Source organism: Desmodus rotundus, chromosome 5 (genome assembly GCF_022682495.2).
Source record: "Desmodus rotundus isolate HL8 chromosome 5, HLdesRot8A.1, whole genome shotgun sequence".
Classification (NCBI taxonomy): Eukaryota; Metazoa; Chordata; class Mammalia; order Chiroptera; family Phyllostomidae; genus Desmodus; species Desmodus rotundus.
In genome coordinates, this window is record NC_071391.1 from 34,295,775 (window position 1) to 34,309,987 (window position 14,213).

The 14,213-nt window shown below is 36.9% G+C and overlaps 1 protein-coding gene across 21 annotated transcripts in view; it reads left to right on the forward strand.

Annotated features, from left to right (window-relative positions):
* The window catches only part of SOX6 (SRY-box transcription factor 6), a 597,341-nt gene that overhangs the window by 373,155 nt on the left and 209,973 nt on the right, over nt 1-14,213 (forward strand). The gene's annotated exons all lie outside the window — the stretch shown is intronic.

Sequence of the window (14,213 nt, forward strand, 5' to 3'; positions counted from 1 at the left end):
TGCTGTCAAAATGTAGAATCTACAAGTACCTATGATAAAACATATGACAGTATATGCGAAAGAAGCCAAGAAATAATATTTTGTAAATTTCAGTGAAATATCTGAAAATACAATTTTAATGGAAGAATTCTATTATATGATATTAGTTTTGAAATTGGTGTTCATAATTTTAACTGATTTGTATATTGTTGCAATAAATGTAGAAGGTTTTTTTCCACTGAGGAAGATCTATCAAAATCTATCCATATCAAAATGAATTATAACATATATAAAACTGATAAAATTATATTAAAATATATTTTTCTCACATGAATACTATGTGCTTGGTGAAGCATATTGACTTTTGTGGGTTACTTGAAGTTTTCTCATCTCTATTGACAGCTGATGGGAAAATTGATCCTTCTATCTTTTACCAAACTGTGAATAAGGTGGTTTCGTATTTTGAGTGTTATTTTTCATTGTATTTAATACAATGTATGCACTTTTTGTTGTATATTTAATACAGATTTTGTGTGTATTAGTTAGTATGTCAGAGAGAGACAGAAACAAACAGGGAGAGACAGAGAGAGAAGGAGCGATTAGAAGACATGCTAAGGAAAATGGAGTCAAATATTAGGGTGTTTTCCCACTTCAAAGTAAATTAAACTCTCAGAGAAAGAGAGAGAACCATTTGCATTTACATCAATATCTAGCATTTTTCTCTGCTATTCAAAACCCATGCCCCTGAGAGTCACCACCGCTAAATTTTGTGGCTCCTAGAGGAAAACCCAGGTCCCTTTGTTCAGAGGTACTGCTTTCTGACTTTGGTAGGAAGGTATTTGAACAGACCTGACCAATGGTATGGAAGCAGAACACATGTGGTAGACATAGCATGTTGAATCAACACTGGTTCAAGATTAAATGGGCAATTTACAGAAGAGGGTGCCTGAAAACCAGGGAAATGGAAATTAAAGCAACAGTAAGATACTATTCTACACCTATCAGATTGACAAAAATTAAGTGTGAGAAGCTGGAATTCTCACAAACTACTTGTAGGACTACAAATTTATGCAGCTACTCTGAAAACAGCTTAGCTTTATTTATCAAAGTTAAAGATACACGTACTCTGTGAAGAAATTCTTACACATGTACAAGAATGTTCACTGTAGTGTTGTTTACAATAGCAATCACAATAAACAGCTAGTGTATCAATGTGTATGAATTTAAAAACATGAATCAGATGAAAAAAGACACACAATTATATATCTAATACATGATACATTTTGTAAAACTGAAAACATGTAAAAATACCATAGATATTTTCTCATATGCCGATGTGCGGTAATAGTGTAAAAACAGGTATTGAAATGATAAACACTAAATGTATTATAATGTAAACATTTAAAAAATAAAAGCAGGCTCTGCTTCAGGGGCACAGGAAGCGAGTAGCTAAAGGTGATTTGTTACCATCTGGCATTAGAGCCACCAGCTTTTCTCAGGCTGTCCGTGGTGCTTGCTCTTGGCTTTACCAACAGAAGCTTTCAAAACCGCCTGGTCTCCTTTGTTTAAAGTGTGGCTCTGGGCCTCTCCTTGACTTCCTGTCACAGAATAAGTGAGGAAATTGGAGTCTTCAGACAATCAGTCAAAAAAGGTTCTTTTTATAAAGATAAAACTTCTCTCAATAATGTGGTATTTCAGATAGCACCTTGGGGACAACTTACAAATCCCAACCCTATTGTCATTAATTTACATTTCCATTCATTCCGCTCACCTCTACAGCATTTTTGGAGAGACTTTTATGACTAGGAATTGGGAATGCAGAGATGACTAAGAAGTGGTCCCTGCCCATAAGGCGCTCACAGTCTATAACAGCATACACAGATCATTATAACTGTTTTTTTGAGCTCATGCTTTAGAGTATGTTGAAGAGAATCGATTAAAACATTATATAGTTTTTTCCCCCTCAGAGTAATCAAAGGATTATCTTTAGAAGGAAGAGAATCATTTGCATTAATAGATCAGGGTCAGATTTTCTCTGGTATCTCAAATCCATGACAACTAGGGTTAATGTTTGTATTTCCAGCCCAGACCTTTGTGAGCTCCAGATTTATATATTCAGTTTTTTACTGTACAGTTCCCCTTGAACACTTACATTTAACATGCTAAAATGGAACCCTTGACTTTCTTTCCCAGATGTACTGCACCTAAATTCTTTCCCATCTCAGTAAACGGTTGCTCTGTCCTTCTAGGGGCTCAGATCAGAAACCTTGAAATCAACCCGCTTCCTCACTACGGGACAGATTTCCCCTTTGCCCCTTTCTGTGCCTTCTAAGCTCACTCTGTTCTGAGAGCCCAGCTCTTCCGGACTGCATAGGGAGTTTCCTTCCTCTTTGACTTCTAGTTGGCTTTGACCAAAGAGGCACTGGGGAGAATTGGAGCAGAGTAAGGTTGATGTCCTCTCCTTCCCATCAGTCTTTCCTGTCCAGATGGCTGCAGGTTGGTTTTGACACTTCTGTGACCGTCTCCACACAGCTGCATTCTCCAGGTCCCAGGAACCGTATTTCCCTTACCTTTCAGGCCTGGGCACTGTAACAGCTTCATCCTATAACTATCTCCTGGTGCATCGCTCTCCCTTGCTGTTTTCCTTAAACCTTGCCATATATCTAAATAGTTTATTTAACTCTTCTCAAATTATCCAGTTTCAACGTGCCACTGCCATTGCATGGGTCCAAGCTAGCAATCTCTCTTGTCTGGATTATCGTAATAGCTTCTTAGTCGATATCCCTGCTTTCTCCCTTTCTTCATACAGTATTTTCCACATGGAAGTTAGACTGGCCCTTTTACAAATGTAAGTTAAATTGCATCACTTCTCTGCTCAGAAATCCTCTGATGGATCCCCATGTTAATTGGAGCAAAGACCACAGTCCCTATGATGATCCAAAAGCCCCCACAAGGTAGATAGAGCCCTTCTCTTTTTAATGTCACCTTCCAATGCTCTGGTACAGGGAAACTTCTCAAAATACTCTGACGCCAAAATTGTGCGTTTTCCATACCAAACAATTCTCCAGTTCCCAGTGGACACCAAGTGGGTGTTTTATAATTACTTCAATTCTGACACTAACTACTTACTCAGTTAGCACAGACCTCTCCCCATAGGTTAAAGGCATATTCCCACAGCACTGCTCGCTGTTTCAGATACCAATTACAAGTTGTGCGTCCCCGCATTACCCATACTTCTGTCCAACTTGCCTGCAAATTGGGAGTTCCCAGGACCCCTTTCTCAGGTTTGGCAATCTGTTATAATGGTTCACAGACCTGAAGGAAACACTTTATTTACAATTACTGATACACTGTAAAGGGTACAAATGAACAGCCAAATAAAAGAGGTACATGGGGTGAGGCCCGGAAGGCCCCTAGTGCAGGGCTTCTGTCACCGTGCAGTTTGGAGTGCTCCATCTTCCCGGCACAAAAATGCATTCACCGTCTCTAAAGCTCTCTCTCCTTTCATTGAGGGCTTTTATGGAAGCTCCATTACATAGGTATGTTGGTTTAAGTCATTGGCCATTGGTGCTTAACTCAATCCCAGCATCCCTCTCTCCTCCCCAGAGGTCAGAGATGGGCTGAAGATTCCGATTCTCCAATCCCCTGGTTGCTTCCTTTGGCAACCCGCCCCATCCTGAGCTACTTGTAAGGGCCCATCAAGAGTTACCTCATCAACATATACTCAGCTGTGGTTGAAAGGGGCTTGTTATAAATAATGAAAGATGCTCCTCTCACTCTTATCACTCAGGAAATCAGGGGGTTTGAAGCTCTATGCCAGGAACTGGGGAGGAAGACCAAATATGTATTTGTTATATCAAAATATCACCTCTCCCCTTTAAGCTACACCTACTGATGCTCCTCAAACAGCACCCATCTTCTGACCTTTGCATTATTTGTTTACTCTTGGAATTCTCTGCTCCTAAATATGCTCATGGATCATTTTTGTTTTCAGCTCCTTCAAGTTCTTGCTTAGTTGTCATTCTCAGGGAGACTTACCTTGACCCTGCTATTTAAAATTGGGACTTCTTCCACCTACTTAGCTTTATTTTTTCTACAGAACTTACCACATCTTAATATACTTTTATTGTTATTTCTTTTATTGTCTCAGTTTCAGCACTAGAAAAGAAGTTGCATGAAAACAGGATGTTTGTAGATTCACCGCTTGACCCAAGGAAATATAGATATTTACTAAATGAGAGATTGAATGAATGTAGTGAACTACATGTATAAGAGGCCTGTGAGCATCAGCAAAGACTGTTTGGAAAAATTGCTTCTATTCTGTCTTCTCATCTGGCTTCATGTCACTGGCATGCTACCACTTCTAAATGGGAGGTCTAGTTAGTTTACGCCTCAAGACCACAAGATATGCCTGCTCACTTCTGCCAATAAGCAGGTCTAAATTTAAAAATCAGGTACAAAAAGTTCCTCTTTTAACTAGACATCACAAATATAAGACTCAAGTAAACAAGAACAGAGGGGTTTTTTTAATTGAAAAGATAATAGTTCTAGAATGTGTTCTGATTATCCTTGATATGTATATTGCTCATATAACTGATATTGAATATTTTTTCAAGGTAAGCTTTATATTAAATGAATTTGTAACACTAAACATTTTACTGTACCATATAATAATTTTATTCTTTAATAAAAGAGGGACTCTACAATTGACATTACTTAAATTTTTTCATAAATAGCAGCTTACTGCGGGACATTGTCAGTAAACATCGGATAAGCAGTTTTCTCATACCTCATATGCAAGATTTTCTTTTTTTCTTAAACATGCTTCAAACTAGAAACCTCATTTAAGACACCAAAATTTAAATTAGATATTAAATTTTAGTTAATATTATAAGAAATCCTAGAAGGTCCATCCTGGTTTTTTAAAAAATTTATATTTCACAGAAAGTTGTAAAAAGGGACAGTTTCTATAGTATCAGTAAAAGTAGTGCCCTGGCTGGTGTGGCTCAGTGGACTGAGTGCCGGCCTGCGAACCAAAGGGTTGCCAGTTCGATTCCCAGTCAGGGCACATGCCTGGGTTGTGGGCCAGGTCCCCAGTAGGGGGTGTGTGAAAGCAACCACACATTGATGTTTCTCTCCTTTTCTTTCTCCCTCTCTTCCCCTCTCTCTAAAAGTAAATAAATAAAATCTTAAAAAAATAAAAGTAGCTAGACAAGAAGATGGGGACTTCTATTCTGAATCTGTTGACTGCTGACACACATGCGTTTTCCTATAGTCTAGCTGAATCTGCTCAAGCCCTTGTGATTTACTTCAGGTCTGTCAGTGGGTTTTGAAAGACACCTTAGTTATTTTAAAGACAAATAAAGTATTTATTGAGCGTCTAGTACTTGTCAAATATCTTGCTAGGCATTTTTACCTTTATTTATTTATTTTTGCATTGGTCTTATTGAGATATAATTCATATACCATAAGATGTACTCATTTACAGAGTACAGTCATTGGGGTTTTGGTTTTCTTTTTCTTTGTTTTCCCTTTTTATTGTGGGGGGCGCGGTGTTTGCTCACAGAATTGTGCGACTGTTGGCACAGTCAATTTTAGAATATCGTCGTCACCCGCAAAGAAATCCCTACCCTCTAGCAGTCACCCTTCATTTTTCCTCAAACTTCCCAGTTTTGAGCAACTACTAATCTCCTTTCTATCTCTATAGATTTGCTTATTCTGGAAATTTCATATCGATGGTATTAGGGGTGTGTGTGTGTGTTTGTCTGGGTTCTTTTACTTAGCACAGTGTGTTCGAGGTTCGCCAGCGTTGTAGCATTTATTAGTATTTCATTCCATTTTATTGCCGAAATGTATTCCATTATATGGATGTATGCCACATTTTTAAAGCTATTCTTCTGTTGATGCACATGAGTTGTTTCCATTTTTAATTATTATGAATCAGATTTTGGTGTCAATTTTAACAGACATTATATGACTACAGTGGTAAATATTTGTTGCATATTTATTGTGTAAAAGTTCTGTTCTAAGTACTTCACAGGTATTAACTTGTAATAAGGCACTTGACCTGTACAACACCCTGCTACTATTGTACTTTATAAAAGAGGTAAAAAAGATCCAAGTTACAACCCTAGGAAGCAGGAGAGCTGAGATTTTAAAAGTAGACCATCTGGCTAGAGTTCATGCTCTTCAATGCTTCAGTATACTGTTTCCTCACTCTGATTATTATTAAAGTAGACAAAACTTACTGAGCTGACAAGTAAAACTGTGGTAAATCAAAAAATTAAGTTATATTTCCTCAATCTCAGAATGATGTAATTTGAATTTCTGTATTCTGCTTTTATTCCAGTAAAGTTTTTTCTTCTGTAAACATAAAGAGAAAAAAACATATACTTTGACTTAATGAGTTTGCTGTCTAAAGTGACATTAATATAATGGCATATATGGTAAAATAAAATGATCTTTAAATTCAGTGAAGTTTACTCTCAAAATGAACTAAAAAATCACGTCTGAAAAGTTAATGCTGAGTTATATATTAATATACAATGTCAACCTAATGATTATGTATACATGTTTACTATAATTCTTGGTAACATAAATTAATTTTTTCTCATGCTATCAAGATAGTAATGATCTTTACAGATATAGGCAGGATTGAATGATTTTCATAAAAATTTAAAATTATAGACAGTCTACACTCAAGGAACATTTCTAGTATCATAACCCAGAACTAGAGTGTCCTTCTAGATTATCTAGGCTGACACCCTAATTTTACAGGGTGGGGGGGCAGGAAATGGAGGCCCAGAGAGCTGCTTGTACAAGGCAGCAAAACTGAAACTAGCACCCAGATCTCCTGATTTACACACCAGTCACTTTTCACTAGACGACTTCATAGATCACAAAATATTTTATGTACTTTAATAGCTTTTATTAATTACCTTGCAAATTATGAGGACCTTTGAATCTTTTTTTCCTATTTCAGTCATTCTCTGTATACTAACAAATAGCAAACTTACTAAATACAAGCTTATGTAATTTATCTGGCTTGATCTTTTTTTTATTGTTGTTCTATTACAGTTGTCCCAGTTTCCCCCATTGCTCTCCCCTGCACGCCCCCCGCACTCCCATAGTCAGTCCCCACCCTGTTGTCATGGCTGTGGATCATTTATAGTTGTTCTTTAACTAGGCTCTTCCCCTCTGACTTCGTCTTGAATGTTTTGTCTTAAATTTTTATAACTTTTGGCATTTCTAATTTCCTATACTCCCAAAATGCCACTGATTTTTCTTTATTGCTTTTTTGTTGTTGTTATGACACCTTGTTTCCCGAGGAACTTAGACTAGTGTTGTTTCTCTAGCTCTTGCTCATGTTTAAAGGAAATTAGGATTTGGGAGCCCCTCTGGTACTTGGGTTTTCAAATATATAGGCCAATGAAATGCAGAGATTCATGTGGCCCATAATGTCCTTGTTGTTAAATTTGATCAATGGTGGGCCCTGAAATCTTTCAAAGTCCATATGTAACAGTTTTCTCTATTAAAAATCCTGACTTGCTATTTCTTCAAAAGTGTCGTTTAAGCTATGATGAATTTTCCTAAAGCAGCTCATGTGAAAACTGATAGGCTGCAGTTCCAGAGTGAAAGCCCCAGGATCACTGGGCAAGTTGTGTTTCTAAGGATGTTTTCCTATCGATTACTTCTGTCGGTTGACTGGTATTTCATTGTTAGATTGCATGATAGCGTTAAGGGACTGAGAATGTGCCAAAACAAGTAAAGAATGAATGTTGCTTCTTCAGTGGGTTGAGGAAAATGATGGCCAAAATAGACTATCTTCTGAAAGATTTAAAGTAGATTTAAAGAGGCGGCACGTTACAGCGGAAGGAGGTTTTAACTGAGAACCAGGACGCGTGGGTTCTAGACCTAACTCTGCCACCAACTAAAAGTATATGATATCATGCATGTCACTTTCTCCTTCTAGTTTTCACCTTCCTGATTTGGAAAGTTGGGACTTGAATGATTTAAAAAAAATTTTTTTTACAACATTGATTTTTCTGAGTGTATGAATGTTTCTTTTTAATTTTTATTTTTAGTTACAGTTGACATATAATATTATATTAGTTTCAGGTGTAGTGCCCAGTGACTAGACTTTATATAACGTACTAAGGGATCATCCCAAAATATCTAGTACCCATCTGACACCATATGTAGTTATTAGACTATAATTGGCTACATTCCCTGTACTGTACTTTACATCCCCATGACTATTCTATAACAACCAATTTGTACTTCTTAATCCCTTTACCTTTTTCGCCTATTTCCCCAACCCCCCTCCCATCTGTCAATGTCAAGATGTTTTCTGTATCCATGAATCTGTTTCTGTTCTGCTTCTGTGTTAGTTTTTTAGATTTATTTGTTAGATGTGTATTTATTGTCATTTTATTATTCATATTTTTTACCTGTTTTCTTCTGCTGCTTAAAGAGGACTCTAATATTTCATGTAATACTGGTTTGGTGGTCATGAACTTCTTTAGCTTTTCCTTGTCTAGCAAGCTCTTTATATGTCCTTTGATTCGAAATGATAGCTTTGCTGGGTAGAGTAATCTTGGTTGTAGGTCCTTGCTTTTCATGACTTTAAGTATTTTCTGCCAATCCCTCCTGGCCTACGAAGTTTCTGTTGAGAAATCAGCTGACAGTCTTATGGCATGAGTTTTCTTGTAGTTAACTGCTTTTCTCTTGCTGCTTTTAAGATCCTCTCTTTGTCTTTAACCTTTTTTATTTTAATTGTGATGTGTCTTGCTGTTGGGCCTCTTTGTGTTCACCTTGTTTAAGACTCTGAACTTTGTATGTGGATTTCTATGTCTGTTTCCTTCACCAGTTTAGGGAAGTTTTCTGCCATTATTTTTTCAAATATGTTTTTAATTTTTTGATCTCTCTCTTTTCCTTCTGGCCTCCCCATGATACAAATGTTGGTATGCTTGAAGTTGTCCCAGATGCTCTTTGCACTATCTTCATTTTTTTGGATTATTATTTTTGTTTTGTTTTGTTTTACTGTTCAGATTGCTGTTTTTTTGCTTCCTTTTCTTCCAAATTGCTGATTTGATTCTCGGCTTCATCTTCTCTATTGTTGATTCCATGTACATTTTTCTTCATTTCAGTTAGTGTATCCTTAATTTCTGACTGGTTCTTTTGTATGGTTTCCATGTCCTTTTTAATACTGTTGAAGTTCTCTCTAAGTTCCCCTAAGTTCCTCGAGCATCTTTATAACCAGTATTTGGAATTCTACATCTAGTTGATTGCTTGTCTCCGTTTTGTTTAGTTCTTTTTCTGGAGTTTTGTTTTCTTTCATTTGGAACATGTTTCTTTGTCTCCTCATTTTGTCAGCCTCCCTGTGTTTGTTTCTATGTATTAGATAGAGCTGCTACATCTCCCAGGCTTGGTAGAGTAGTCTAATATAGTAGGTGTCCTGTAGGGTCCAGCGGCACAACTTCCCCATTCACTCAAGATAGGCACTCCAGGTGTGGCCCCCGATGTGGGTTGGGTACACTTTCCTGTTGTAGTTGAGTCTTGATTGCTGTTGGCACATCAATGGGAAGGATTTACTCCCAGGCTGATCAGCTGCACAGATTGGCTGCAACCACCAACCTCCAACCTCCGACCACTGTGGAGGATCACTGTGTGGGGCTCCACCCCACAGAGCAGGACAAAACTTCAGTGGTCTGTGGTACCCACTGTGCCTGCCTCTTAAGTGTGTCACTGTGGAGGTGGTTGGGTGGTACTTTGACGTGGTCTGAAGCTGTGTACTGGCTGCACAGGCTCGGGGGCCTCCTGATATGTGCAGGCCCAGGTCAGCTGCTGCCTGTGTTCTGCCCAGGGGTGCCTGGCTTGAGCTACAAAGTGATCTTCAGATGGCTGCAACTTGCGCTGGGCTTGGAGGTGCCCAGGAGAGGCCAAGCTGCGAACCATGGTCTGCTGCTTCTAGAGCTGGGAATGGGACCACTTAATAAGAGGTGTGGGGCATGCTAAGGCCAGATGCTGTGAATTTGAGAGATTTTAGGAAAATCTGGAGCATGGGCCAAGACAGGCCATTCATATGGAAAAGCCACTGAAAACAGCTTAGGTGGGCCCACAAGTTTGGTGGTGTAAGGGTCTCAGGGATCACCAGGGTAGGGCAAACGGTGATAGCCAGGTTGATGGAGATTCAGATATGCTGCCTCCCTGCTGGCTCTGTAGGGGAAGGGCTCTTCAAATGTACAATGGCCTCTGCTAGAGCTTTTGTCTGGGAGAAAGCTGTCCCCCAGCTCAGTTCCTCCCCATCTGTCCCCGGTGCCTTTCAAGCTGCTGTCCCAGCACTGGAGCTCAGAGGGAGTGATTCTGAGTAAGTTTGTGTGTTGGCCCTTTTAGAGGAACTGCCTGGGACTCCACAGGCCCTCTGTCTCACTCAGCCACAACTCCTGCTTGTTTCTACACCTGAAAGTTTTGGAGACTTCTGTTCCCAGCCTTGGAACCCTGGGCTTGGGGATCTGGGGTGGGGTTGGGACCCTGGTATGGGGTTGGGACCCCTCACTCCTCAGGAGCAACCTCTGCAGCAGAGAAATCCCTCCTGTTTGTATCTGCCACTCCTGGGTATGGGAACAGCCTGTTCTGCATCACCACTTCTACCAGTCTCAAGGTGGCATCTTCTGTAAATCCCTAGTTGTGGGACTTCCATTCAGCTAGATATCAGGCAGTTCTGAATGAAGGTTGATCTGTAGGTTACTTGTAATTTTGATGTGTTTGTGGGATGCAAGTACCGTATTTACCTACACCACCATCTTGACTACAAGTGGCACGAGTCTATGAATATTTAAATAGGTGAACTTACAAAAAGACACTTTAAGTTATTTTTTAATAGATTAGAGGTTTGTTTTAAAAATCACTTTCAGATGTGATTAATGGTGGTTGAGCTAGTGATGGAAAATAATGGGAAACAGATAAGCTGGGTCGATTGGGAAAATACAAGCTTTTTTATGATGCTCCCTCTTTCCCCTTGAAAAGCTCAGATACGCAGTGAGCTTTGTAGCAATTGTTGTTTTGTGTTTCAATTGGGAGGTGCACATACATATATATCAATGAACACAAAAACACACACACCCTCTCCCTTCTTCCAGTTCTCCTGTGTATGGGGTCAATCTGGGACGTCAGGCTGGGAATAATAAGCACATTGTTGCTTTGATGTTAATGAGAACTGTGAAACTTCAAGATAACAAAATTTATTCTCACAATATCAGTCTAGAAGAATAGGCTGTTTTTAAATAAAAAGGGAAATAGAATTGAAGTTAGGGTTTAAATTTTGGCTGTGTGATTTTAGGTAAATCTTGTGTCCTTTCTGTGTCTTTTTCTTTTGTGAATTGGTAATGGTGTATAATAATAGCTACCTTAATTAAAAGATTGCTTAAAGGCTCAAAAAATCTAATGTATGTGAAAACACTTTCTAGAACTTTTTCTTTTGTTGTTTTGATTATTATACCTGGCTTATTTTCATGTACAGATTAGCTGAAACAACCTTATCACTGATGTCTACTCACCTTATATAAACTAAATATTTAATAATTTTATAAACAGATATTGACATAGCTATTAGGTTAACTAAGGCCATTTTTGTGATAGATTTTTTTTATCACTTTACTAGCTCAAATATAAAGAAAGTTAAAATGACTAGCCTATTACTAAATAATTACTTATTTTATATCTTTATCTTGGTAAAGTTACTAACCTGGTAGAATTTCTAGTGTGGTTTTTATTTTGTAATGAGAATGAAATGAATGACAGAAATAATAATGTCAGCTCACCCCTGCTAATGATCTCTGCCTTGTATTTCTTGGGTTCCAGAAAAAATTCGTCTTGGCTCCAAGAGCGCTGAGCTGCTCTTGATTACCAGTTCATTTGAACAAATGGCAGGAACAAAAGGGTGTATGTAGTCCACTCTTGATTGCCAGTCCTCTCAGTTGCACAGATAATTCCAAACAGCAGCTACTTCAGATGTTTATATTTAGCTCATGACTAGATTTAAGTGTTTACCTTTGAATATAAGCATGTCTGATAATCCAGGAACTCACTTGTCTTTGGTTTGTTGCAATAATTAAAACTTGGAAGTGTTTTGCCTGAATCCAAAGTATATTTTATTACCTAGAGTACATTGGCCCAAAACTCTAACTTGTGAATCTTCTTTTGAGAGTCTTGTTTCCTTCATCTCCTTGCCCCAAAGAATACAGATATATGTGTGAGTTACTTTGGCTTCTTTTTTTCTGCTCTGAATCGGCTAATTCACTCTTTGCTTATAGAAAGATGTTGGAAAACTAATTTTTATACAAATGTTAACATTTATTATTTACTGAATTTGAGTCTAAATTCACACCAAATCTCTTTTTAGTTATATTGGATTACAGTGATTTAATGATTTGCTTTTGGAACTGTGCAGTCCTGAAAATTCTAAACTGATGCTCATGTCAGTATTTTAGAATTTTTTCCTTTAAAAATAAAACAATAAAAATTAAAAAAAATAAAAATAAAAATTATCTATTTCCTTGAAAAAAACCCCAACAAAACAAAACAAAACCGATCTCTGTTGTTTTTGATGTAGTTTTTACCACTGTGAACTAACACTGTTACAGCATAACGCAGGTGTCCCTATACAGCAGTGCCTGAAAAGCTCCAAAATGGGAGAAGCCCTTTTCCCAAATCACATTTAATAGGTTTTCTTGCTTTCACGGTGCCTTTATATTTTCACTTAGTTTAGATTCTTCAGTTTCTTCATTGCAGGTAGTGTTTAGTAATTAACTATACTTTATTAAATACATTTATTCATGGATTGGAGTAGGAATTATATTTCATTTTAGAACCTTTTAATTCCCTTTTGTTTAAAACTATGCTTGGTAACGTTTAGTTAGAACTGCCTATGTATAAGCTTGAACATATAATTTAGGACTGAAATTTAGCTCAGTTCTGGAGGTGTTGGTGGTTTCCTTTTATGTTCCTATTAATATAATTTGGTAATTATTTATTTTTCTATATTAGTAAGAAATTGGTAAAAAAATAGAAAGAAATTAGTAAAAAAAACCCAGTATTACTGGTAATTTCCTAGAGACTTAACTAGAAACTCTCTGAATAATTATAGACATGCTGACTTTCTCATACTGTCTTGTAGAACTGGGGGAAATACATTTCCACAGGTTGTATTCTAAGGCCATTGACTCTATGGCTTTTGTTGAATGTAAGTCTCTTTAGAAGACTTGGCAGATAGGAGCATTTCCAAAAATTTGGTTGGATTTTCTACTTCAAATAAAGTGGGAGAGTTTTTATTTTACTGTTTTTATGCTAGACAAGACTTTCCATTAGTGTTCCTTTACAATAATTTTCATTATTGCTTCATTATATGTGTAACCCAGGGCCTTAGAATCTTCAGAGGCATGTGTAAGTTTTTCATTGATTTATGTGTTTGTATTTTCATCATATGAAAGACAAACATGTACTGAATATCAAAATTAAAATTCATAATGATCTAATGTAAGATTTATATATTTTAATATTCTAATTTTTTACATGGGCATTTTGTGCTAGTTAATTACTAAGTAAAATCATAAGTTTGTCTCTTCTAAAATAGGAAAAATTAGCATGACCTTAATATCCTCTAATTGGGAATTACACTTCATAGAAAATGGATTGACTATTATGAATGTTAAGTTAAAAGTCTCTTTAGAATACTTGGCAGATAGGAGCATTTGTACAAGCTTCATAAAATCAAGATTACATTTTTAGAAGTACTCTAAATAATAGGTCTATTAAATATATACATATATATACACTTTATATATGTAATAAATAAATATGTATTTATTATAAAGTTATACACATTTTCAATAGTGATGAATTAAGCCTAATTCTTCTATAGGATTGTGTCATCTGTATTTCAGGCTTTTTTCCAATAACATAAAATATATATCATAGAATTTTTATGAAGTTTATCACTTATCGGGTTCTTTTTATATCACATTACTGGTCAGAAACTGACATTAATGAGTAGGGTACTTACATGTTCTGGTTTAACTGAGATTGTCTTGGTTTACCCTTGTATTCTTGATGTACAAATTAACAGTGCCTCCTTTTGTTGAAGAAATGAATTTCTGAATTCTAATTTATTAATTTCTAATTTGCATGATGAATTTTATGAATGAATTCACATACTAGTATTCTTCATGAAGACC